At 45.8% G+C, this 24,416-nt stretch overlaps 2 long non-coding RNA genes across 6 annotated transcripts in view; both read left to right on the top strand.

Moving 5' to 3' along the window:
• The first annotated feature begins 5,172 nt into the window (after nt 1-5,172).
• On the top strand, nt 5,173-8,254 carry LOC311588253. Of its 3 annotated transcripts, none has more exons than XR_014776125.1 (4): nt 5,173-5,234; nt 5,513-5,647; nt 5,713-5,824; nt 6,030-8,254. It is a non-coding gene; the product is annotated as an uncharacterized lncRNA (long non-coding RNA). The 3 variants fall into 3 exon arrangements; XR_014776126.1 differs by lacking the exon at nt 5,173-5,234 and adding an exon at nt 5,242-5,350; XR_014776127.1 differs by lacking the exon at nt 5,173-5,234 and adding an exon at nt 5,242-5,369.
• A 5,998-nt stretch (nt 8,255-14,252) lies between these two features.
• Nucleotides 14,253-24,416, top strand: part of LOC311588542 — a 172,834-nt gene continuing 162,670 nt past the window's right edge. For all 3 annotated transcript variants that reach the window (XR_014776241.1, XR_014776242.1, XR_014776243.1), the window contains exon 1: nt 14,253-14,483. This is a non-coding gene — a long non-coding RNA (uncharacterized lncRNA). The remainder of the gene's footprint in view (nt 14,484-24,416) is intronic.

Genomic DNA, 24,416 nt, shown 5'->3' with positions numbered 1-24,416 from the left:
CTCTCTGAGGTATGCGTTACAATCTGTATTTGGGGATGGAGGAACCGAATGATGGAAGCGATTTAACCAGGATGTCTGGGGCTGCAGCCCAGGTGGGGTCAATTCTCAGGGTTTCTGAAGAGCCGCAGCCATGAAGGTTTCCTCAGCAAGGAGACTGATGTGTGCTGGCTCCAGGCCACCAAGATTCAGGTCATTGACCCTTCGGTGACTAGACAAGGTGGAATTTAACACCTGTCTGGAGAATAAATCTATCAACTGCTCCCCCTATGGAGAGCTTTCCTCTCGCTGGCCTTGCTCAACCTCATCTCCAATTAGTGATAGCAACTGCACTAACCGACTCTATGAAGATGAAGTGAGTCAGTACTGGGAAAACTGTACTGGGAGAAGCCAAGCACATAGTATATGTGCTGTCGATGTCAGAGTGCTTGTAATTTTAGCACAAGAGAGGAGCAAAAAGGTCTTCCTGCTACCGGGTGCCAGTCCTGAGACTGGTGAGCGAGCACACGCTCCAGCTTGAGCCCGTGAGGGTGGTGCTTTTTCTTCTGTGTTCCCAGCCACTTTCACCTTCTGCATGGAAATCAGGGACTTTTGGTCCAGTTGTTAATACTAGCTTTCTTTTCTTTTCTTTTTTTTCCGAGACAGTGTCTCTCTGTGTTAGCCTTGGCTGTCCTGGACTCGCTTTGTAGATCAGGCACCACCACGCCCAGCTCAATACTAGCTTTCTTTTATGTTTGCTTATTTAAAACCCTCTATCTTGTCACCTGGACTTGTCTCTCTAAGCAATTTCGCAGGAAGCTGAGCCGTCAACCTGAGGCATTGGACTTGCTTCCTCGCAGTGGGAAACTGGGAGAAACTCAGTGGGAAAGAGTAAACTGGGGCAGTTGGCTGTCTTTTCCCATCACAAGCTTGCCTAAGCAAAGGGTGACATTTATGGCCACGTGTCATCTTGCTTTCTCACCTGGATCACGTCTGTTCTATTGACACGTCAGGACTCAGTGGTTTAGAACTAGACTAGAACTAGATTGTTGAGGGTCAGAGACATGCTCAAAGGGTGAAGGAGCCTGCCACGCAAGTTGGGCAACGTGACTGCCCTCAGAACGCATGTAAATGTGGAGGGCTTTGTCTTCACAACTCACAAGACTGCCCTCTGCCCTCCACATGCAGCCAGTGGCATGTGTTCCACCCCCACGTCATGTATCTGTTTGCCCCACTTTTTTCTTTTCATATGTCAGGAAGCCTAAATAATTAAAAAATTAAAAAAAAATTAGCCACTTCATAAACATAAGCAATATTGAGTTTCACTGCTATGTAAATGGATGACAACAATAAATGACAAGTAAGTGAGTCAACCCATTGCAGTTCTGAAGGCCTTCCTTCCCTGTGAATAGACACTCTCTCAGCAGAGAACTGCCAGGTGGGGGGTAGGAGATCAGGGATGGAGCAGGGCACAGAGCTGCAGATTAAATCTAGGTGGCTGCAGGATTAGAGAGCTGGCTCAGGGGCTAAGAGTACATACTGAGGACCCACGTTTGGTTCCTAGCATCCACATTGGGTGACTCACGACTGGCTGTAACTCCAGCTCTAGGGGATCCAGTAAACTCTCCCAGTCCCTGTGGACTCCATACCCAAGTGTATATACCTACACACAGATGTGCACACACACACATAATTTAAAAATAGGATAGTAAATTTAGATGACTATACAGGGGCAAATGGTGGGCGACCTCATTCATTTCCTCGCTTTCTTAGCACCCGACAGAGAGACGGGACCTGTTGAATGCCGAGGACTCATTTCTTCTCCTTGAGGAGACAGGGATGGAAGCTTTGTCCCTAGCATGGACACAGCTTTGGATCTTGGGCCACACCCCACCGCAGAATCACAGCCCCTTGGTGAGTGTCAAGCTGTGTCTCACGTCCCTTAGTTTCTGCCTGCAGAATCATCAGCACATAATTATGCTTTTGGAGTTTGCAATTTATCTGATATGTAAATAAAATCACCAATACTTTATGCACTTTTAGTGCTAACTTAAAATCTCCTCTTCCTGTGTGTGGCTGGAGAAAAGACGTTCTATTAAACGATAAACCCAGGCAGGAGACTGCCACTGAGTAACTCAGAATTACTTAACACTGGAAAAAGGAAAACAGAACAAGACCCACGAGGAGTTCTACATGCAGGTAATTATGTGCTCGAGTTGGTGCGTGTGTGCATCAAATTTCATGTACAGTGGCTTTAAACAGTTTTTCCATATGTAGCATTTTTTATAACCAGCAGTAGATGGGACCTTAGGGCTTAATGAAAGGACTTGTATGGATAGCATATGTTTCTCTTCATAGAAAATCAATTTCTCAGCCTGGTGAAATGCATGGATTTTTAAAGTGACCATGGAAGCATTTTATTTGACCCTTAAATCATATCTTTTTCTTTTTCTTCTTCTTCTTTTCTTTTATGATGTGTCCTGGCTCCTGTGAGGGGCTTAAATTTGAATTCTGGAGGCCTACGCACACTGAGAAAGAAGGACCTTCTGCATTTTTTGTTGCTTTTCTGAGGCTGTATCCTTTACCAATGCTAAAATGTCCCAGGGCACTGTTAGGCACATAGGAGCATATTTAGACGGAAGACTCTGTGTCTCTTGCTTCACCTTTGGGGGACACATTTAATTAAGAGCTTAAAGGAGATTCTTTGCACTTACAAGGGTGTGCTTTAGGGAAATGATCTTGCAATAAACGATTGGCAAATCTGTAGTTGTCTTTATTTCAGATGCCATTTGGGAAAATTATTTGAGTTGCTGTAAAGTCACTTGATTTGGGGGATACACTGTCTTTTGAGCACATGTTTTATATTTTAAGGTTTACTTATTTTTATTTTGTGAATACCGGTGTTTTGTCTGCTTGCACATGTCTGTACCATGTGCATGCAGTGCTCACAGAGGCCATAAGAGGGCGTTAGATCACATAGAGCAGGAGTTACAGAGGGCCGTGGGAACTGAACCCGGGCCCTCTATAAGAGCAGCAAATGCTCTTTAACTGCTGAAACATCTCTCCAGCCCACAAACATACATTTTAAATATGAACTTGAGGCTGGACTGTTCTTCTAGAGGTCCTAGAATTGATTCCCAGACCCTACATGGTGGCTCACAACTGGCTGTACTTCCAGTTCTAGAGAATCCATCGCCCTCTTCTGGCCTGCATGAGTACTGCATTCATGTGGTATATATAGCAACCCATGCAGGCAAAACACTCAATATATATATAAAAATTAAAAACCCTCATATACTTGCATATATTTATAATATGCCATACCACAGGGTCTGCTTTTACATTTCTCTCTCAAATGTGGCCTAATCTCTGCGATATGTCTCCTGCTGGCTTTTCAAAGGATTGGTTGCTTGAGATTTTTATAGAAATCAAACTAATATTAGCAGAAACAACCTCCCCGTAGAGAGGTTGACAGAGGTGCTGACAATGAGGGTCAGGTTGTCTGCTGTGCTTACTTTCCTCATTGCTGTGATAAAAACACCCCTCAGTGCAGCTTAGGGTGGGAGGGCTCTCTTTGGTTCTCATCAGCAGAGATGAACTCCACCATGACTGTACTGGCTGGTTTTATGTGTCAATTTGACACAATCTAGAGTCATCAGAGAGGAAGGAGCCTCAGTTGAGGAAATGCCTCCATGAGACCCAGCTGTGAGGCATTTTCTCGATTACTGATCCATGGGGGGGGGGGCGAGGAGGGCCCATCTCAAGGTTCCTGGGTTCTAAAGGAAAGCATCTTGGACAAGCCATGGGGGATCAAGCCAGCAAGCAGCACTCCTCCATGGCCTCGGCATCAGCTCCTGCCTCCTGGTTCCTGCCCTGTTTGAGTTTCTGTCCTGACTTCCTTCAGTGATGAGGTGCAAAGTGGAAGTGGAAATTGAATGAATTCTCCTCCACCCCCATCCCAATTTGCATTTTGGTCATGGTGTTCCCTCACAGCAATAGAAACAAGGCGATGGTGGAGAGTGTGGCCCTAGGAGCTTGAGGCATCTGGTCACCTTGCGTCTGCAGAGATGCATGCAGAAGTGCCACTCTCCCCTGACCCCCTTTTTCTTTGACAGGGTTTCTCTGTGGATCCTGGGCTGTCCTGGAACTCATTCTATGGACAGGTTGACCTTGAACTCAGAGACCCACTTGTCTCTGCCTCCTGTGTGCGGGGATTAAAGATGTGTGTCTCCACCCCCTGCTCCTTCCATTTTTTACTCAGCCTGGCACCCTGCTCAAGGCAGTGGTTTGTCTCTGAGGTGGCTCCAGATCTCAGGGAATTGACAGGATTCTTTTTTTTTGGTTTGGTTTGGCTCTTTGTTTTTCCGAGGTGGTGTTTCTCTGTGTAACAGCTCTGGCTGTCCTGGCCTCAGTTTGTAGACTAGGTTGGCCTCGAACTCACAGAGATCTGCCTGCCTCTGCCTCTGCCTCTGCCTCTGCCTCCCGAGTGCTGGGATTAAAGGCATGTGCAACCATGCCCAGCCTGGAATTGACAAGATTAATCACCTATTTTAGGCTAAAATATGTCACTGTGGCTAGGAAGGTCACCCTTTCCCCATGAGCACATCATAGAACCTAGGAAGTAATCTTCCTTTTGTCCTGGCTTGCCTAAGCTCTCAGCCCCAGCGGTACCCCCGCCCCCTCCGTGTGTGTGTGTGTGTGTGTGTGTGTGTGTGTAAGCCAGACTCAACTTCAACAGTTGCTCCTCAGTCATAGTCATCGTGTTGTCGGTCACCGGCCTGGAGCGGGCTAGTCTGCCAATCCAATGCGCCCCAAGCATGAGCCTATCTCTGCCTTCCCAGTGCCTGGAGGCTTTCATGTGGGTTCTGCGGATCAAACTCAGGACCTCATGTTTGTGTGACAGCACTTTCATGACCGAGCGATCTATCTCTTCAGCTAGGTAAAACACAAGAAGGAATTTCTGCCTGCTCTGGAAGCAGGTGATAAGACCTCCATGGGCGATGGTCTTCTTGCAGCTGAGGGCGGGGCCATCCTTGCTCCAGTCCACAGGGACATAGAGACAGCCTTCAGAAGTTGCCCCGTTTACATTTGCCCTTTTCCTTTTCACACGTCTCCATTCTTCTCCAAATTGCGCGTGGAAATGCTCAGAATTCACTGGCACGTTGGGCCTTCAGTTTCTTATGACTTGTTAAAGTTTTACCAAATCCAGCTGCGTGCCGTGTTCTTGTTGGTGCGGGACCGCAGCTACGGCATGGAAGGTATGCAGCCGACAGGCACAGGCAGACCCTGTCTTCCTCACGCCATGGAGGAGGAGTTGTAGCTGACATTCTTTGTTACAGTGACAAATGACCTGACAAAAACAACGTCAGGAAGGGTGGGCTCACAGTTTGAGGGTACAGTCCTTCCTGGGGGAGGGGCAGGGGAGGGCAGGGCAGCAGGAGGGCGAGGGGGTTGGTCAGAGTGTACTAGGGGTGGTCAGAATACGGGGATGAATGATGGGGTTCCCTTCCTTTCTTTCAACTTTTTGCTCACCCAGGACACTAGTCTGCAGATGGTGCAGCTCCCATGCAGGGTGGGTGTTCCCGCCTCTGTTCAATCTCTCTGGAAGACCCTGCTGAGCACAACGGAGGGATGCCTCCTGAGAGATTTTAAACCCAGTCATATTGTCAAGGTAAGGAGAGAGAGAGAGAGGTAAAAGACTAGTGAAGGTATTTACTGTTTGCTTTTGTGATGTAGGAGCCTTCAGACCCAAAGACCCAGGGAAAAGTGCGTGTTTTCTGTGCCTAAGCTTGCTGAGGAATGGACAATTGTGTGGAAAGCTTACTGGATCAGAGGGGCTGACCTTAGGGTAAATACGCAAGACCTGTTTGTTGAGATGCTCTTCTCTTGGGTTTAAAAAAATCCTTCCCTCTGGGGAGTCTCTCGGTTGGGATGGCCACAAAGTGCAGGTTGGGGGAGGAGAAACTTTTCTGTTTTGCTCAAGTGTGCCATTTGAGGTTCTGTTTCATGTACCTCATCGGGTAGAAAGAAAATGATTTTTTTTCTTCCTACAGTGGCAATTCTTTGTAAACGTGCATGATTTGGGCTTTGAAAAGCGCCGGCCTTAACCTCAAAAACAGGCACAGGAAACTTCTCTGAAGTCGCAACTTGCAACATAATTACCATGGCCGTTTGGGTGGCTGCTTCTAGCTTTGCAAGTTCTCCTCGTTTGTAACTTAATGATTACTTTCTGTTGTTACCTTGTTATCATCAACAGCTCTGGCCTAGATTGTTTTGAATTTTGTGGTTAATTAGAAGTTTCTCCCCCCCTCCCCCCTTCCCCCGTATCAAGACAGGGTTTCTCTGTGTAGCCTTGGCTGTCCTAGACTCCCTTTGTAGACCAGGCTGGCCTCAAACTCACATCGCTCAGCCTGCCTCTGCCTCTGCTGGGATTAAAGGCATGTGCCACCATGCCTGGTTGACATACAATTTCTTTGGCAAGATTTATGTATTTATTGTTAGGCAGTGTTCTGCCTGTATGTGTGCCTGCACACCAGAAGAGGATACCATTTCTTATTCTAGATGGTTATGAGCCACCATGTGGTTGCTGGGAATTGAACTCAGGATCTTTGGGAGAACAGTCAGTGCTCTTAACCTCTGAGTCATCTCTCCAGCCCCCTACATGTGGTTTCTAGGAGTTTCTTCAAAGCAAAGGAAGTACTGAAATCACCTTAACATCTCTAGGGCCTCCTTGTCCGGAAGACCACAGAGATCTTAGCTTTCTGGTAGCCCTGATACTTTCTTTCCATTTAAAGCTCAGGGTTTTCTTCAGACTCTTAAGCGTGAATGACACAGCCACAAGCCAAGGACCCAGCTCACGGGATTCACTGCATTCAAAACCCAAGGCTCTCAAATGAATCCAGCTTTATTTAAGCCCAACCAAATAGGCATTGAAATTCGTAATGAAAGGACGCCTGATGTTATCAGCCTATTACCCACCTTATTGAGTTCCTGTCACAGTTGCCTGAAGACTGTTCGATGGCTTAATTTGATTTATTTGCCTTCTGGGAGATAGACAGGGAAGAAATTTCCCACAAAAATAAGAACTTACAACTAAATAGGTGCAGGGGATTTGAAGGTAGAGGGAGAAATCTGAATGAACCGTATACTGAGATATTGACTGGATGTTACAGAAGAGATTGAATGCCCTAATAAGCTCACTTGTAATTATAAATAATTTAAAAAGTAGGTGTAAGAAAAAGTGACTTCACAGCCAGGATTGACTAGAATTCCAGCAGCAACCAGGAGACCAGATCTGTGCCTTTAAAATGTCCATACCCTGGGGCAGGGGGATGGCTGAATGAGTACAGTGCTTGCGGTGCACACTGGGAGATTTGAGTTCATATCCTCGGAGCCCACAGAAAGTAGGATGTGGTAACATGTGCATGCAGTCCCAGCACTCCTGCGGTGAGATGAAAGCATAGACAGGATTCTCCTGGAGGCACTTGGGGCCAATTAGCCTGGAATACACAGTGGGAGACCCTGTCTTAAGCAAGACGGATGGTGAGGGAAGGCCTGACTCTTGAGGTGGACCTCTGACTGCCTTGTACATACACTAGCAAGCACAGGAACACCCATGCTTACACACATGGACACACAGGAACACACACACACACACACACACACACACACACACACACACACACACTTCTGAACCAGGCCACGGAGATTTCAACCTTGAGAGACTCCTCCTTATTTCTGTGGCCTTGGACCTTGCTGTCATTTGGGTCTTCAACGTCCCTTAGAGATCTGTGTAGTGAAAGCTTGGTGCACAGGGTGACACCATGGAAAGTGAGGCCTGGAAGGAGGTCTGTAGGTCATTGGGACTGTGGTTTTAGGGGAGATAAGGAGACCTTGGTCTCTTCTCTCTCTGTCTCTCCCCTCAGCCCTGTGGTGAGTGCTTTTGCTTTGTCAAACAACCCTGACATGATGTGTTGCCTCTCTCTGCCAAAGGAGTAGGGCTGACCAGCCATGGACCAGAACCCCCTGAAAGTGTGAGCCGCAGCAAAGCTTTCCTCGTTAGAAGCTGCTGTCTCGGGCTGGAGAGATGGCTCAGAGGTTAGGAGCACTGCCTGCTCTTCTAGAGGTTCTGAGTTCAATTCCCAGCAACCACAGGATGGCTCACAACCATCTACAATGAAATCTGGCGCCCTCTTCTGACCTGTAGGTGTTATATGCAGGCAGAACACTGATACATAATAAGTAAGTAAGTAAATAAATAAATCTCTTTTAAAAAGAAGCTACTGTCTCAGTGTTTGCTATGGTGATGGAAGCTGAGTAACGCAGGCAGGTGGTCTCTTGGTCTTCCTGACACCTAGATCCCTGGATGCTCACCTGCTGACAGGTTCCTGGTTAGAGGGAAAAGGGCAAATATAGATGAAATGCACGAAGGAACATGGCTGTGATCCCAGAACTATAGGGGAGGAGTCAGGAGCATGCAAAGTTCAAGGCTACCCTCAGCTACATAACGAATTTGAGGCCAGCCTGGGCCATCTGAGGCCTTGTCTGAAAAAAAAAAAAAAAAGAGAGAAAGGCCACACAAGGGCCCTGTGTGTAGAGGTGGAAAAAGAACGACTCCACAGAGCTGTCCCCCAACCTCCACGTGGTGCAGCGCCCCTCCCATCACACACATATAGACACGGTATTAGCATATTAGAATGTAAATGACAGGAAAAGAAGATGAACGATCGCGGAGGCCTTAGTTGACGAGCCTTCCGAACCAGTCCCTCCCACAGCACCTAAGTTTACATTAGCTGCCCAGTGGTCTCCTTTTCAATCACGTGTCTCTCGGGTGACAGGGACCTGGTTTTTAAGGGTCTTGCTCTCTGCTGCCTCAGCTCTCCTGGAGCGGAGTGTTGCTGCCTCCGTACACAGCAAGGAGTCTGTTAGCGAGCGTCAAGTGATTAAGTAATAAGCAAGAGTGATTACCCAGCACCTTGAAACTTAGCAGTGAGCTATGGTGTGTGGGATTTTTGATCTAGACACTGGGAGCGTGCTGACGATCCACAGGCCCTGGCTTCTCCATTTTTCACGCCTTCACTTGTAATGACACTTTTCTCCATTCCCAAACCAGCCAGCTCCTTAGCGATCCTTGAAAGAATTCAACCTGAATTCTATTTTTAGTTATTTTAATTTATTATTTCTTTTATTTATTTAAATTTGTTTATTTATTATTTTTTTTCAAGACAGGGTTTCTCTGTGTAACAGCCCTGATATATATAGAAAGAATATTGCAGAAGGCAACTGGTTTTTTGTTTCTTTTTTTGGTTTCTTTGTGAGACAGCCATGGCTGTCCTAGACTCGCTTATTTATTTAAATTTAATTAAAAAGTATTTTTTGGAGAAATGGCTTTCTGGAGGAATAGGCAAATGTAGAGATCGTGCTGCCACCTACAGGACAGAAGGGGTAGTACACTGGCCTCATCTGCTAAAAGCCAGAGAGAGTGGAAAGTTCATCAGCAGAAGGGGCCGGCTTAGCAAAGCCCAGTGGCCTAAGGAAATGCAGGATAGCAGGTGATTAGTACACAGTGCACGTGTGTGTGTGCATGCACGCACACGTGCGTGTCTACATGTATGTATGTGTATGTATGAGTGTATGCATGTGTATATGTGTGTAAATGTGTTATGTATGTGTGTATATGTATGCAGGTGTATGTGTGGGTAAGTGTATGTTTCTATGTACATGTGTACATGAGTATGTGTCTATATGTGTGCATGTATATGTGTGTATGAATATTTGTGTGTGTGCATATGTGTATGTGTGCGTAGAAGCAAGAGAATTGTATTTTTTCTTTTTCTGCTCAGAGAAATTGTAAAAATATATCAACAATGGTTGTCTTAATGGGCAGAACACTCTCCACAGTAGAGTGGAGAGTGGGATATTACTTTCTCACATACTCCGGTGCCTCACATTTGACCATGTCCCCTGGAGGGGGAGACCTGGTGGCACTCAGAGGAAGGACAGCAGGTTACCAAGAAGAGACTTGATACCCTATGAACATATACAGGGGGAGGTAATCCCCCTCAGGAACAGTCATAGGGGAGGGGAATAAGGGGAAAATGGGAGGGAGGGAAGAATGGGAGGATACAAGGGATGGGATAACCATTGAGATGTAACAAGAATAAATTAATAAAGGAGAAAAAAATGAAAAAAAAAATGGTTGTCTTTAGGTGATGGAATGTATTTTTCTCTTCTTTGTTCAGTTTCACCAAAGTATCTCCCACATATCTTATTATTTAAATGATTTAAGAGAATAACTTAATTTTTAAAATAAGCAAGATAAAGGGTCAGAGTCCTCCAGAAGAGCCTGCCATAGATCAAATTAAAGGAGGTTGTTGATGAGATTTAGAGCCAATTATGTTGCAGGGTTAATAGGATACTTTGAGTTTTTTTCCCTCTGTCTTTGAAAAGGACTGTTTCTTAGACTCAACTTGATAAAAGTTAAATTTGGGGAAATAGTTCAATATAATTAGAATTGTTTTCTAGGATGAACAGGTGAAATTCCAGAACACTGTCTGACAGTCCAGTTTCTGATTTCTGCCCATAAAACTTCCAAGAGGGTGGTTCAATGTGTGAGAAGAAACTCCAGAAAGTTTATAGTTTCCCTTGAGCTGACAAGAGGGGACGATGAACAAGAGTGTGTCCCCTCCCCCAAGATGGCTGTCCACATAATGTAAAAACAAACAGTTCTACTTCTAAAATATTGAGCCAGAATCTTGTGACATGGCCAGGCTGGCCTCAAACTCCCCACCTTCCTGTGACCCTGAGAGTGTCTTACACAGAGTGTGACCCTGAGAGTGTCTTACACAGAGTGTGACCCCGGGATGTCTTTCATGGAGTGTGACCCTGAGAGTGTCTTACATGGAATGTGACCCCGAGAATGTCTTTCACGGAGTGTGATCCCGAGAGTGTTTTACATGGAGTGTTACCCTGGGAACGTGTGACCCTTTGAGCGTGCTTTGGGTTCACTGTCCCATCTTCCTTCCCTTTTGCTCATCCCGGCTCCCATTTTCCTGGCTAACCTAGGTAAGAGTTTGTCAACGTCACTTTTTTCAAAGAGCAAGCTGCTTATCCACTGAGCTGCTGGATTACAGTTCAGTCTTTATTTTGTTCATTTCTACTTTGATCTTACTATTTCTTCCCTTCCACTTCTGGGTTGGAATTGCTTTTTTTTTTTTCATACATGCACACACACATCTGTATTTGGTGTATGGGGTAGGGGTGTGCCTGTGTGTGCAGGCAGGTGTGTTTGCCTGAATAGATGCATGTGTAGATGAGAGATTAATGCTGTGGATGTCTGCCCCAGCTGCTTCTCCAACTTTTTTCTTTTGGGTATGTATTTCTTTCACACATACTCTAGTGCCTCATAGTTGACCACGTCCCCTGGGTGGGGAGACCCAGTGGCACTCAGAGGAAGGATGACAGCAGGTTACCAAGAAGAGACTTGATACCCTATGAGCATATACAGGGGGAGGAAGTCCCCCTCAGGAACAGTCATAGGGGAGGGGAGTAAGGGGAAAGTGGGAGGGAGGATACAAGGGATGGGATAACCATTGAGATGTAATATGAATAAATTAATTTTAAAAATTCAAAAAAATATTAAAAAATTTTTCTTAGGTGTATGAATGTTTTGTATTTCATATGTGTATGAGTATGTGCACTATATGTATGACTGGTACCTATGGAGGCCAGAAGAGGATGCTAGACCCCCTCACACGGCACAATGAGAGATGCCGTGTCTGCCGGGTCCTCCGGAAGAGCAGCAAGTACTCTTAGCCGCAGCGCCATCTTCCTAGCCCCACCTTGTTTGGATGAGACATTTCCCTGAGCCTGGAACCTGCTGTTGGGTTAGGCTGCTTGGCCAGCGAGTGCTGGGACCTGCCCATCTCGGCCACACAGAGCTGTGCTTGTGGATAAGACACCACAGCGCCTGTCTTTATGTGGATGCTTGCCGGGCACACTCTGGTCCTTGGGCGAGCGAAGTGAGGACCCCACTCCCGTTTCTCTGGTTTCGTGAGATTGAGCGACAATTTCCCGAGACTACGTGTCCGCAATCCTACCCTCACAGCCTCTATTCGTTCGGATAGATTGCCACCGCCGCTGCCGAGCCCACGGTTCCCCTCTCGTTTGGTTTCTACTGATACCAGAATCTTCTGTTGCGTCTAAATCTTTGTTTCATGACGCCTCAGCTCAGAGATTCGTTTGCTTTGGAGAAATGGTTTCTCCCTCTCACTTCAGCCTCTCTGTTGGAATGTCAGGATCCTTCTCCGCCTCTGAAAACTCAAGGAGTTTCCTCTGAATGCCTATCTCAGGCCATTCCTGGTGCCACATCCTGTTTCCCTGATAGTTAGTTCTCGGTGCTTGGTGTGATGTCCCTTGCGTATTGGAAGGATAAGGTACTTATTTCATCTAACTTTGTTTTCCAAGAAATGATTTTCTGTGAATTTGCAGTCATGCGTATTACATTCCAAAGTTAATTTGTTGATTGTGTGTTCCTGTGCACACGTGCACACGAGTGGGTGTGCCTGTACTGTAGCACTCATGTGGAGGTTGTAGGATAACTTACAGGATTTATTTCTCGCCATTCACCTTGTGGGTCCTGGGCATCGAACTCATGTTGTCAGGTTTGGCGGCAAGCCCCTTTACCAGCTAAGCCACCTCTCTGCCACCTGTATCAGGTTCTGCACTTTGATGGAGCCCTAATCCAGGTTTGCTGTGTGTTGTTGGCGTGTTGTCATTGTCTAAGCACTAGGTGGCGCTCCAAGCACAGGTTTGACCTAAATTTATCCTAAGTACGTGGCAGACCCAGCTGCCTCACCCACAGTCCTGAGTATCCAACCGGGAACTGTGGGATTCTGCCTGGCTCCAAGGTGAAGTCACCGCGGAGGGAGTAGGCTCAGGCCTCCCTCCACCCTCGTTGCTTAAGCTCTGCACTGGGACTCTGCTCATCTCACCATGGCCGGGCTTCAAACTCAATCCCTCTACCCCACCCCCCCACCCGCCCCTGCAGGCTGGCTGAGATGCCCTCCCCTTCCTTCCTGCCTCTATCAGTGCATTTCTTCATCTTTCTAATGACAGGCACTCTGGTCCTCAGTTGGCTTCCTCCATTCTTGTTTGTTTTTGTTTTTGAGACAGGGTTTCTCTGTGTAGACTTGGCTGTCCTGGACTAACTTTGTAGACCAGGCTGGCCTCGAACGCACAGCGATCCTCCTGCCTCTGCCTCCCAAGTGCTGGGATTAAAGGCGTGCGCCACCACCGCCTGGCTGCTTCCTCCATTCTGTAGAAAGTTGTCTGGTGCCCCAATACCTGTCTAAGTTGGTGTGTTCATGAAGCCACAGTAGCTAGAGGAGCCTATTTAGATAGTAACTATTTTTTTTTCTCCCGGAAATCATATTTTTATCCTTGGAACTGGAACCTTTAAATTTTTATTATTATTATTTTTTAATACTTTGTACTTGTGTCGTTCACTGTTGCTGTGTTTGTGTTGACAAGGCTAGAGTTAAGTCCGTTTCAGTCACCATTAGCTGGATTGTTGCTGCGAAGGTGGGTCACACAGCACCCACGATGAACTGTAAGTAAAAGAGATTGCCCTTTGTAAGTGGGTGCTGCCTCACCTAATCAGGGGGCGCTTGTAAGGACAAACAGCCAAGGAGGCTTCTTGAACAAATGAGACCATCCTGTGGGGGTTTCCAGCCTGCTAACCTCAGACGCCTTGGTATTTATAATTTATTTGCGTGTATGGCGCAAATGCATTGGCCCCCTCCAAGCTCAGAAGAGGCTTGGGCCTTCTCTGATGGAGACCCAGGATAGAACTCCTAGGGGTGGATGTGGAAGAAGGGTAAACAAATCAGTCTGTTGGAAAGGCCTTAGAGGCTAGCTGGTCTTCTTCCCCCCCACCCCCCCAGACAGGGTTTCTCTGTGTAGCCTTGGCTGTCCTGGACTCCCTTTGTAGATCAGGCTGGCCTCGAACTCACAAAGATACGCCTGCCTCTGCCTCCCGAGTGCTGGGATTAAAGGAGTGAGCCACCACTCCCGGTTTAGCTGGTCGTTTCTGATTGGCCTAGACTCTGGCAGACTCTGTGCTTCGTTTGCATAGGAAAACTCTGCACTGGGAGCGGCTCACGAGGCTTAGACTCGCCAGCTAATTATCCAAAGAGACTCTGGCTTGCCAGGCCCTGTGGTCACACGACTTAAATTTTAATCTACCTCTGACCTTAACAGATGTATTTACTCCCAGTAAATTTGACTGCAACACACCTGTTGCTCATCTTGCTTTTCACTGACTCCGTTGTGAGGGCCAATTAAGTATAAAAAGCCCAACCGAAGCTCACCGCTTTGTCTGTTTCTGCTCCTGGCGCTTGTTCCTGTTTACACTGGCTGTTCTTTCTGCTTTTAGGCGCAGTCATCTTTAATGTTTCTTTTTCCCCACTACAGATCACCATTTTATGATTCTCCTGACTCTACAAAAGGTAAGACCATAAAAATGTTAAAATTCACCAAAATGCTTAGGTGCTAAAATTACAACAAAGTATCATTTCTCTCTGTGTGAGATAGATTTCTGGGCTGTGCAGAAGTCATTTAAGTTGTTGGTGGGGGCAGTCTGAAGCCATAAAAGAAAAAACAAACAAACAACTGACAACCAACATCCTTCTAGGACTTTCTACCACACCTGCTCTGTGGGACCCCATTACATGGGTTTGTTCTTTTAATTTTATTTTAAAAATATCACCCTCCCATCATCATCCCTGTTATTATTTGTGATGCTGGGACTCAAACTCAGTGCCTCACACAGGCAAGGTGTGCTGGATAGTTTAATGTCAACTTGATACAAGTTATAGTCATCAGAGAAGCAGGAGCCTCAGCTGAGGAAATGCCTTCATGAGATCCAGCTGTAGGCATTTTCTCAATTAGTGACCAATGGGGGAGGGCTCAGCCCAGAGGTGTGGTACCATCTCTGGTGGTCCGTCCAGTTCTATAAGAAACTAGACTGAGCAAACCATGGGAGCAAGCCAGTAAACAGCGCCCCTCCACTGCCTCTGCGTCAGCTCCTGCCTCCAGGCGCCTGCCCTGTTTGAGTTCCTTCCTGACTTCCTTTGATGATGAACAGTGCTGTGGAAGTGTAAGCCATACAAACCCTTTCCTCCACAAGTTGCTTCTGGGGAGGTTTCCGGTTGCATGGTCTTTTCCTCACAGCAGCAGTGAGCTGGCTGACACAATGCAGGTGTTCTAAGAGTGAACTCAGTCCTCAGTTTCTGGGAGCATCTGTCCATCCTTTTGTCCTTAACTCTGGCCACCAACCCTGAAAGTTGTAACAGGAGACTCTCAGGGGAGAGGAGAGGAGGGGAGAGGAAAGCTACAGTTTTTTTTCTGGAAATGTGCTCTTATAGAGGGAGTTTGTCAGTATAGAACCTGAATGCTTCTTTGCAGCCCCTCCCCCGCTTTTTTCTTCTTGAAACAAGGTCTCACTATGTAGCCCTGGCTGGCTCTATGCAGACCAGGCTGGCCTGGAACTCCTAAAGATCCCCCTGCCTCTGCCTAAGTGCTGGCATTAAAGACATGTGACACCATACCCTGTTGGAGGTTGGCCTGATGTAATTTGATGCCAATTACTGCTTGCTGTCTTTGAATGTACCCCAAACATTTGCTGTGTAACCTGGCCTAAAAACCTATTCCTGTTTGACCAATAAGAAGCCGATACAGCTGGGCAGGCAAATGGATAGGCGTGGCTAAGGTTCGCAGGCTTTGAAAGCCAGAGAGGTTCTTGGGAAGGGAAGCAGTCAGAGACCAGAAGAGGATCTTGGGAGGAGACAGGAGAGAGGAAGAAGAGAAGGAAGGAGGCTGCTGCCCTGGGTTTGGGCGGAGGAAGAAGGACCTGGCTGGCGTGGATGGAGGATTTTGGTCCAGATGAAGAGCACTGGCAAGTATTTGGGGTTATGGGAGGGCGGTAGCTCAATAGAAATTATTAGAAGCAGATGGCATGGGATTTTGGCAGGGAGATATGGGAGGTAGTTTAGGGGATTAATATCTGCCCTGCCCCAGATGACCCAAGGCTATTTTAAAATATAACAGGTGTCTGTTTTGGTTTTTGTTCTTGATTGAAAGTGGGTAAGAAAATACTGCTGTAGTAATTATAGCCTAATAATAAACAATTATTAGGGTATAGTTATAAATTAACCACAACAGTACCCAACCCTTGGACGCTTTCTTTGGGCTTAGGGGCAGCAGTGTCTTCTCGAGGCTGGGTGTTTCTTAGCAGTCCGTTCCCATAATGATCTGCAGATTCCATGCAGATTCTGCAGTCTGGTGGTCCTCACCAGCTTTTGTTTGCTGAAATCTCATTACCTTTCCAGGTGACCTATTGGCAAGCTTGCTGCCTCTCCCACACTCAGGACCCACACAGCACATCATTGCTTGTATGCATGGGTCTTTGTGTTTATTAGAGGAAAGGAGATTTCTTCCTTTTTTTGTGTAGTGCTGGATGTCCTGAAACTCATTCCGTAGACCAGGCTGGCCTTGAACTCACAGAGATTTGTCTGCCTCTGCCTCCCAAGTGCTGGGATTACTACAAGCACACCTTGTATTTTGAAGCAGGATCTTACTAACTTTGCCCAGATTAGACTATAGGCCTGCCTGGCCCATTGGGATGTCAAACTAGTGGATTTAGGAGAAAACCTCTACTTTCTTTCTTTCTTTTTTTCCTTTGTGTGTGTGTGTGTTTTTTTGAGACAGGGTTTCTCTGTGTAGCCTTGTCTGCCCTGGCTTTGTAGACCAGGCTGGCCTCGAACTCAGAGATCTGCCTGCCTCTGCTTTCAAGTGCTGGGATTACAGGTGTGCACAATCGTGCCCAGCTAACCTCTACTTTCAAACAACTGTTCTGCCCCCCAATCATCGTAGTAGCTAACAGTATGGTATTTTAGGACGTTTTGCCTGACTCTGCTGTGAGCTTGGCTTGTGCTCTCTCACACACTACCTTATTGTGTCTTCTCTATGGTGTTTCTGTGGTAACCTCTACTTAAACATCTGACCGGAAGTCAAACCCACAGCACACGCGCTCTTTCATGTTCACTCCCAGGTGAACAACTCACGTGGGTAGATGCTGTTGCTGCCGGAGAGCTAACAGCAGCTGATATCTATTTCATCTAGGTGACTTTTTTTTTTTTTTTTGAGTCAAGCTGTAACTAAGATGACCAGTGTGGCCTCAGACGTAGTGTATAGGCAGGCCTGGCCTTGACCTTTCGATGAGCCTCCTGGAATCCAGGCGTGGCTAGCTAGAGGCAATGAAGCTCATCTTCTTAGGGCTTTGGCATAAGAACAACAGGGAATGTTGCCCCTGCGGAGAGTCTATTAAAGTGTCAGAACGCCCTCAGTTGTTCTTTTTGAGACATACGAAGAGTGGGGAGAGGTTGAGAAGAAACAAGTTGAAGCCACACATAGCAGGATTTAAGGTTAAACTCAAAGAATTTCCCCCAATAGTTGAGTTTTTTTTAGCTATGAAATATTAGGCCCAAACAGACAGCTCAGCAGTTAAAAACACTTGCCGTGCAAACCTGGAGACCCAAGCTCAACCCTTAGATCCCACAGTGAGAGGAGAGTCCACTTATAAAGGTATCCTCTGCCCTACCCATGTGTCCCATGGCATGTGTGTGCTCTCCCCAAGTCATACATACAATCACAATAAAAATAAAAATAATTAATGAGCTATCAAAAGGCTCTTTCTTTCTTGTTTTTTTTTTTTTTCCCCAAGACAGGGTTTTTCTGTGTTAGCCTTGCCTGTCCTGGACTTGCTTTGTAGACCAGGCTTGTCTCAAACTCACAGTGATCTGCCTGCCTCTGCCTCCCAAGTGCTGGTATTAAAGGCCTGTGCCACCACTCCTGGCCTAAAAGGCTCTTTCTTGAGTGTTGGCTCTGCCTGGACTTTGTTGGGTCATTGAGCTTGCTTTGCTTACGATAGTGTCCACTGACCCCTGAAGCTGGGCAGTTGATCTCATCTTGGTCCCTTATTAAGCTGTAAACATTTCACTGTCAGTTGAGTGTGGTAGTGCACACGTGTAATCCCAGCTTCTAAGGAAGCAGAGGCAGTAGGACTACTTACTATTGTAAGACACAGTAAGAGCCCTCTCCCCTGAGAAAGCAAAAGAACAACTCCCTGAAAACAATGTCAAAACCCAACCCAACCCAACCCAAACACCATTTGGTCTTTATGGGGACACATTAGATTATCTACTCATTTTGGCCCATGTAGACTAAGGCAGTTTTTTGACCTATGTTCAGTTAGGTTGTCTGTTTGTAAACATATGTACATGTCTTTACATGCACACATAGACACATATTTTTCCTTGAAAAGTTAAGGAGAGGGGGTCTCCTCTAGGTCCCCCAGAAGTGATGCAGCCCTGCTTACACTTTGGTGTCTGGCCTTCCGAACCTGGTAAGTGTGCAATGGCCAAGCTGCCACCTTGTGTTTTTCCATTTCCGAGACAGGGGTTTCTCTTTGTAACAGCTCTGGCTGTACTGAAACTTACTCTGTGGATAGGCTGGCATCGATCTCACAGAAATCAGCCTGCCTCTGCTTCCTGAGTGCTGGGATTTAAGGCCACTGAGGGGCCCAAGCCTTTGAGATGCTTTGTTACAACATCCTATGGGAAAGGAACACACCTGGTGGATGGAGATGCCAGTTGTACTCTGGGGATGGAGATGGGAGTTGTACTCTGGACCAATAAAGGGCAAACCTGCCTACTGTGCAGCGAAGCTGTCCTTCTCTAGCACAGAAGGCATTTGTGCGTTATTTCTAGTTTTTAGAGACTTGACTTCTCCAGGCTCAGGGTTTTCTGCTGGAACACAGGTCACTTGGATGCACACCACCTAGCTTTCTGCATTTCCCTGTGCAATTTGAGTCTTAGAGAAACTGGGTCAAATACTGGTGTCCTAACTACTACTATTGTGAGGAAAAAAATAACCTGCTCTTTGCCTGTTATTTGGGAATCTCATGTCTTCTGTCTATGTCCATAAAACTCAGCAGGCTAGATTGTTAGTTTGCCGCTAAGCCTGTCACAGTGTATTCATTGTCCGTGCTCTTAAAATATTTCTTCAAGACTCTATTACACCCAGGCGAAGCCACAAAGCCATGAGAAATGAGAAGACGAGACAATGTTTGTTCCTCTCCAACATTAAGGATCAGGGGCCAAAATGTCTTGTCTCTCTACCTTTAAGGGCAGAGATAGTTTTGCAGTAGGACTGGCCACAATAAACATTTGTCTGCTTACCCTAGGCCATTAAGCTTCTGTTGAGATTTTATTTATTTATTTTAATATGTACAAGCGTTTTGCCTGAATGTATGTTTAAGCACCACAAGCATGAAGTACCCACAAAGGCCGGAAGTGGGGGTCAGACCCCCAGGGACTGGAGTTATAGATGGTTGTGAGCTGCTGTGTGGGCACTGGGAATTGAATCTGGCTTCCTGGAAGGGCAGCCAGTGAGTGCTTTTAATCTCGGAGCCATCTCTCCAGCCCCCTTCCCTACACAGATTTAAAGCATTTCCTCCACCGCTGTGACAGCTCTTAAGGTTTTCCAACTTTTTTCTCGTCTATAGACTTCCTTTCCCGGAGGCCTTCATTTGTCTTCCTTTTGCTATGATGTGCTGGAGGCAGAGAAAGTTCCTGGGAATCAGCTTCTCTTTCTTTTCCCATGAGATACCCACGCTGAGGTTTCTTCGTACATTAGATTTCCCTCTTGACTATACTGTGAACACATTGCTGTTTGCAGCCTAAACTCTTGGCCACAGACTCAGCGTTTCTGAAGTTGTCTTTCTGGGGCTTAAACTTTCCCTTCTCATGACCCCATTTCACTAGAGAAAGTTTTTTTTTTTTGAACAAAATACAGTTTTACTCTTCTAATATGCATCTCTTATAGATATGAAAAAAGAAAACAATTCTTGCCAGAAATGAACAGGAAAACCAACCATAATCATGTTAATTATGTTCAATTGTCTGCAAAAAGGTCAAAGGTGAAGCATTTTCTCTCCTTCAGAGTTAATGATAACAGTTATTCTTAGTAGCAACTGTATATTTTGCAGTTTTTTTTAAATTAATTTATTCAGGTTACATCTAAATTTTTATCCCTTTGCTTGTCTCCTCCTGTTTCTCCCTCCCTCTTTCACCTTATTCCCATCCCCTAGGTCTGTGACAGAAGGGGACCTCCTCCCCCACCATATGGTCACAGCCTATCAAGTCTCATCTTGGTAGCCTTCCTATTCTTTCTCTGAGTGCCACCAGGCCTCCCCACCAAGGGGATGTGGTTTATATGGGGCACCAAATTTCATGACGTGAACTCTGACTAGAGAAAGTTTTACACAACCTTGGATATATAGGTGTGTTAGATGGTGGGCAGGGGGCAGGCAGTGGGTGGGGAGGCAGGGAGGCGAGTGGGAGGGCGGGGAGACAGGATTAGTTTGGCTCACAGTTTAAATGTATATCCCTCATGGAAGGAAAGGCATGCCAATAGGGGCTTGATGCATCTTCGATCAAGAAGCAGAAAGATGATGTCCACATTCATCTGATTTTCTCCTGTCTGTCTAGTGGGGATCCGGGAAGAATGCTTCAGGTGTGTCTTTGTCCTTCTGCTGTTTTCTTAATGATTCTCAGACCAGTGAGGTTGGTAACAAAGGCCGAGCATCACCATGGCTATAGAATGTGTAAACAGACCAAATCATAAAGACATTTATTTTATTATTTACTTATGTTTTGAGGCAGCTTCTTCTTTATGTAGCGCTGGCTGGCCTCCAACCTGTAGAGATTTGCCTATTTGCCTCCTGAGAGCTAGAACTGTAGGTGTGTGGCACCACATCTTGCTAAGAAGTTTAATTTAAAACAAATCTGTGTTATACACATAATTTACCACTTACTAAAGATGAAAGCAAATCTGCATACTAACGAGATGTATGTGCTTGTTTAAGTTTATATAAAGAATTAAATTTCAACCTTTTTTTTTCCAGAATAGATCAATATTTTGATTTTATAATCATCAGTTCCGAGAATATTGCTTCACATAAATATGTAGTAAAAAATGGCAGAGATGTGTTTAGGGCATCTCAGAAATTGTTGGAAGTTCTGTCCTATTTCCAAGCCAATTTTCATTTCACAGTTTTTTTTTTTATTCATTTATGGAACTCAAGTCAGAGACTCAAATAGCAGTTTTTGAGATCAAGCATTCTAACCCAACCCAATCAAACATACGCTAATTTGATACATGGGGGTGAGGGGACTGTGACAGTAGGAAAATGGTCTTGGTTTTCTGTAATTAAACCATGATGTTTTTTATAAGAGTAGAAAACTTGGTAGGTGCAGTAAAAATGTTGTAATTCATATTATATGATAGCCTTGACTCTGAGCTGAAGTGTTCTAGAAGTGTTTGTTGCTGTTATGTGCACCGATGGCGTGGACCACGTAGACGGCATGGGTTATGCGTTCAGAACCAAGTGATGTCAGAGACTATTATATAGGCAGTTGTTACCCCCCCCCCCCGCAAGTTGACTCATTATGTGTTTTATTTTGATTTTACTTCCATCTGCCAGTATTTTCTTGCTTCCCACATTCAGCTGCAGCCCACAGTTGAAGACACTTTTATTTAGCCATTGTATCAAGGTCTCCCATGACCAGGAGAATCATCACTTTGTTGAGGGCTCCCCTGACCTAACTACCAGGGTCTAGGGAGAAGTATCTTGGCCATGGTTACCACTCCTGAGCCAAGGACCAGTCTCTGAAGGCACAATCCCATCACGGGAGCTACTGTGTGCATAGGCCAGGGGTGGCAAGAGACACTGACTGTGAACTTTCAATTGTGTTCCCATCTGAGTGGATGGACTCATTGCCTTGAGAAGCATTTGTTGGAAGCTCAACCCACTATGCGCTGGACCCTCTGCTGCTCTGGAGCAAAGTCTCGGCAAGGCAGAGCCGGGATAGCTCGAGAGAGCTGCAGAGCTGTGGCCCCAAACAGCCAGACTCCATGCCTTAGATTGGGAGAGAGTGTGGCGATCCCAGGAAAGGGCCCTGCTGTGCTTTGTCTGTGTGTTTTCTTTCTTGGCGATAGTGACTATTTCTTTTTTTTTCAGTTAGAACTTTTACTGAAGGGGACAGACTTTCCATTTCTACACTGTTTTCTTTTTGAAATAAATAATAGAAGACAACATTGGTGTGCTTCTGAAGTCACCAGCAAGACATTGATTTGCCTGCTCAGCAGTGGACTGATTGAATCTCCCATGGTCCCTTTGGGTTCTGTAGTTGAGATGCCAGTGAGGAAAACAAACCCATCAACTCTTCTAAGAGATTTATTTAAAAACTTTTGGCCTCCTTCTCTCTCTCTCTCTCTCTCTCTCTCTCTCTCTCTCTGTGTCTGTCTGTCTGTCTGTCTGTCTCTCTCCATGTGAATGCAAATGTATTCAGAGGCCAGAGGTCCCCCTGGATCCCCCTGGAACTGCATTAGCAGGTAATTGTGAGCTGTCCTGTGTGGGTGCTAGGTATTCAGCTCGGGGTCTCTGCAGGAACAGTGCGTATTTTGACAACTGGTCTACCTCTCTAGCCTGTAATAGATAAGGCATTGGGCAGAGAGTATATCAAAATATGTAGTAAACATAAATATAGGGAAAGAAGATTGGTCAGGTGGAATTTTGTGGGTTACAGCCTCTTGGTTGGCGAAACCTCAGCAAAGGGCCTTATCTTCACTGATGGTTTGCAGTGTTTTCTTTGTTTATTATGGAAAGAGAGAAAAAGCGCCACACATTGCGGAGATAAACTTCAAAAGCAAAAGACTAGCAACTCTTCATTCTGTACCTCAGCAGCATTCAAGAGGGCTTCAAAACAACAACAGCAACAACAACAGCAACAGATGAATCAGGATGTGCTATGAGTTTGTAAGAGGTAAGTGAGCTGGGCGTGGTGGTGCACACCTTTAATCCCAGCACTTGGGAGGCAGAGGCAGGCGGATCACTGTGAGTTCGAGGCCAGCCAGGTCTACAAAGTGAGTCCAGGAAAGCCAAGGCTACACAGAGAAACCCTGTCTCAAAAAACCAAATAAATAAATAAATAAATAAATAAAAGAGGTGAGTGAATGCCTCACTACTTACAAAAGAATGATTATCAATGAAAAACCTCATTGAAAGTTGTAGGGTGATAGGATTCAGGAGCACAGAAATGACCACAGATGACATTTATGGACTATGTTTTCCCAAATTGTAGACAAAAGGACATTGGAAGGGTTCTTTCCCCCGGCCCCCATAAATAAGTGACAAGCATTTAGCAAGACAAATGTTAAGTTTGATTGAAACTTCATACACTGGATATATGCATCAAAATATTGCTTGATACTCCATAAGTACAGTTTGAAAAAATGACTTTATATATCACTTAAAAAATGAATTTAAAGGTAAAGCATTCAAGGAAGTGGATACATGGCTCATGTTCTTGTGAGGCCAAGACAGGCAGATCATGAGTTTGAGGTCAGCTTGAGCCCCAGAAGATAACCCAGCCTTGAAACTAAGTTCAAGCAGATGACTGACTGTGATAAGTTTGCCAATTTCACACATCCCACAGATGTATAAAACTATACTGTGTCCCATCACACGTGTTGCTGCAATAATAACTGCATCATGTGACTCAAATTCTCATACTTGTCTTGGCTATTTGACTCAAGCTTATACTGGAAGGCACCTGTCGCCTGGTAACTTTCTAGAATGCGGGGAGGATGCTTGGAAGGAGTTAAACTGTTACCTTCTACCTACTAAGCTTAGAAAGCTCCACCAAAATTCAGTACTGGCCATAAATAGAAGTGTGGGAAAAATAATTTGTGGATGAGAAGAAAAGAACGAAGAGCAGGCTATAAAGAATTAAAAATAAGGAAGGGGCTGTGGGGATGGCTCAGTGGGTGCCACGCTTGCGTGCCTGCGTTTGGATCCCTAGCATCTGTGTATAAAGGCAGATGTGGTACGTGCCTGTAATCTTAGGGCTGGAGGTGGAGACGGGAATCCCTGGGACTTACGTCATAGCCAGTGTAGCCCAGTGGTGGGTCCAGGCTCAGTGAGAGACCCTGTCTCAAAAAGTGAGGCGAGAGTGACGGAGGAAGACACCCAATATTACTCAGCCAGTCTTGCTGACTCAGGGACCTCAGGTTCCATGAGAGACCCTGTCTCAAAACACAAGGCCCATGCATTCCTAAATATGTAAGGGAAACATTCTCAGTCTCTGTAGTAGTACTTGTTACGTGTTTTCTGGCTGGCTATTTGGTATTGGATAACCAATTGGTGTGCTGGGGATTATCTTTCCCAATTCTCGACATGCCTTAGTTGCTTGGTTCTCTGTGTAGGGATAAGGCCTCATGGGTCCACCCTCACTTCCATGTCAGAAGGTTGCTGCTGT

The sequence above is a fragment of the Acomys minous genome (assembly GCF_964271855.1).
Source record: "Acomys minous genome assembly, chromosome: 17".
NCBI lineage: Eukaryota > Metazoa > Chordata > Mammalia > Rodentia > Muridae > Acomys > Acomys minous.
The sequence above is the reverse complement of the archived record's forward strand: the minus strand, read 5'-3'. Positions and strand labels throughout refer to the sequence as shown.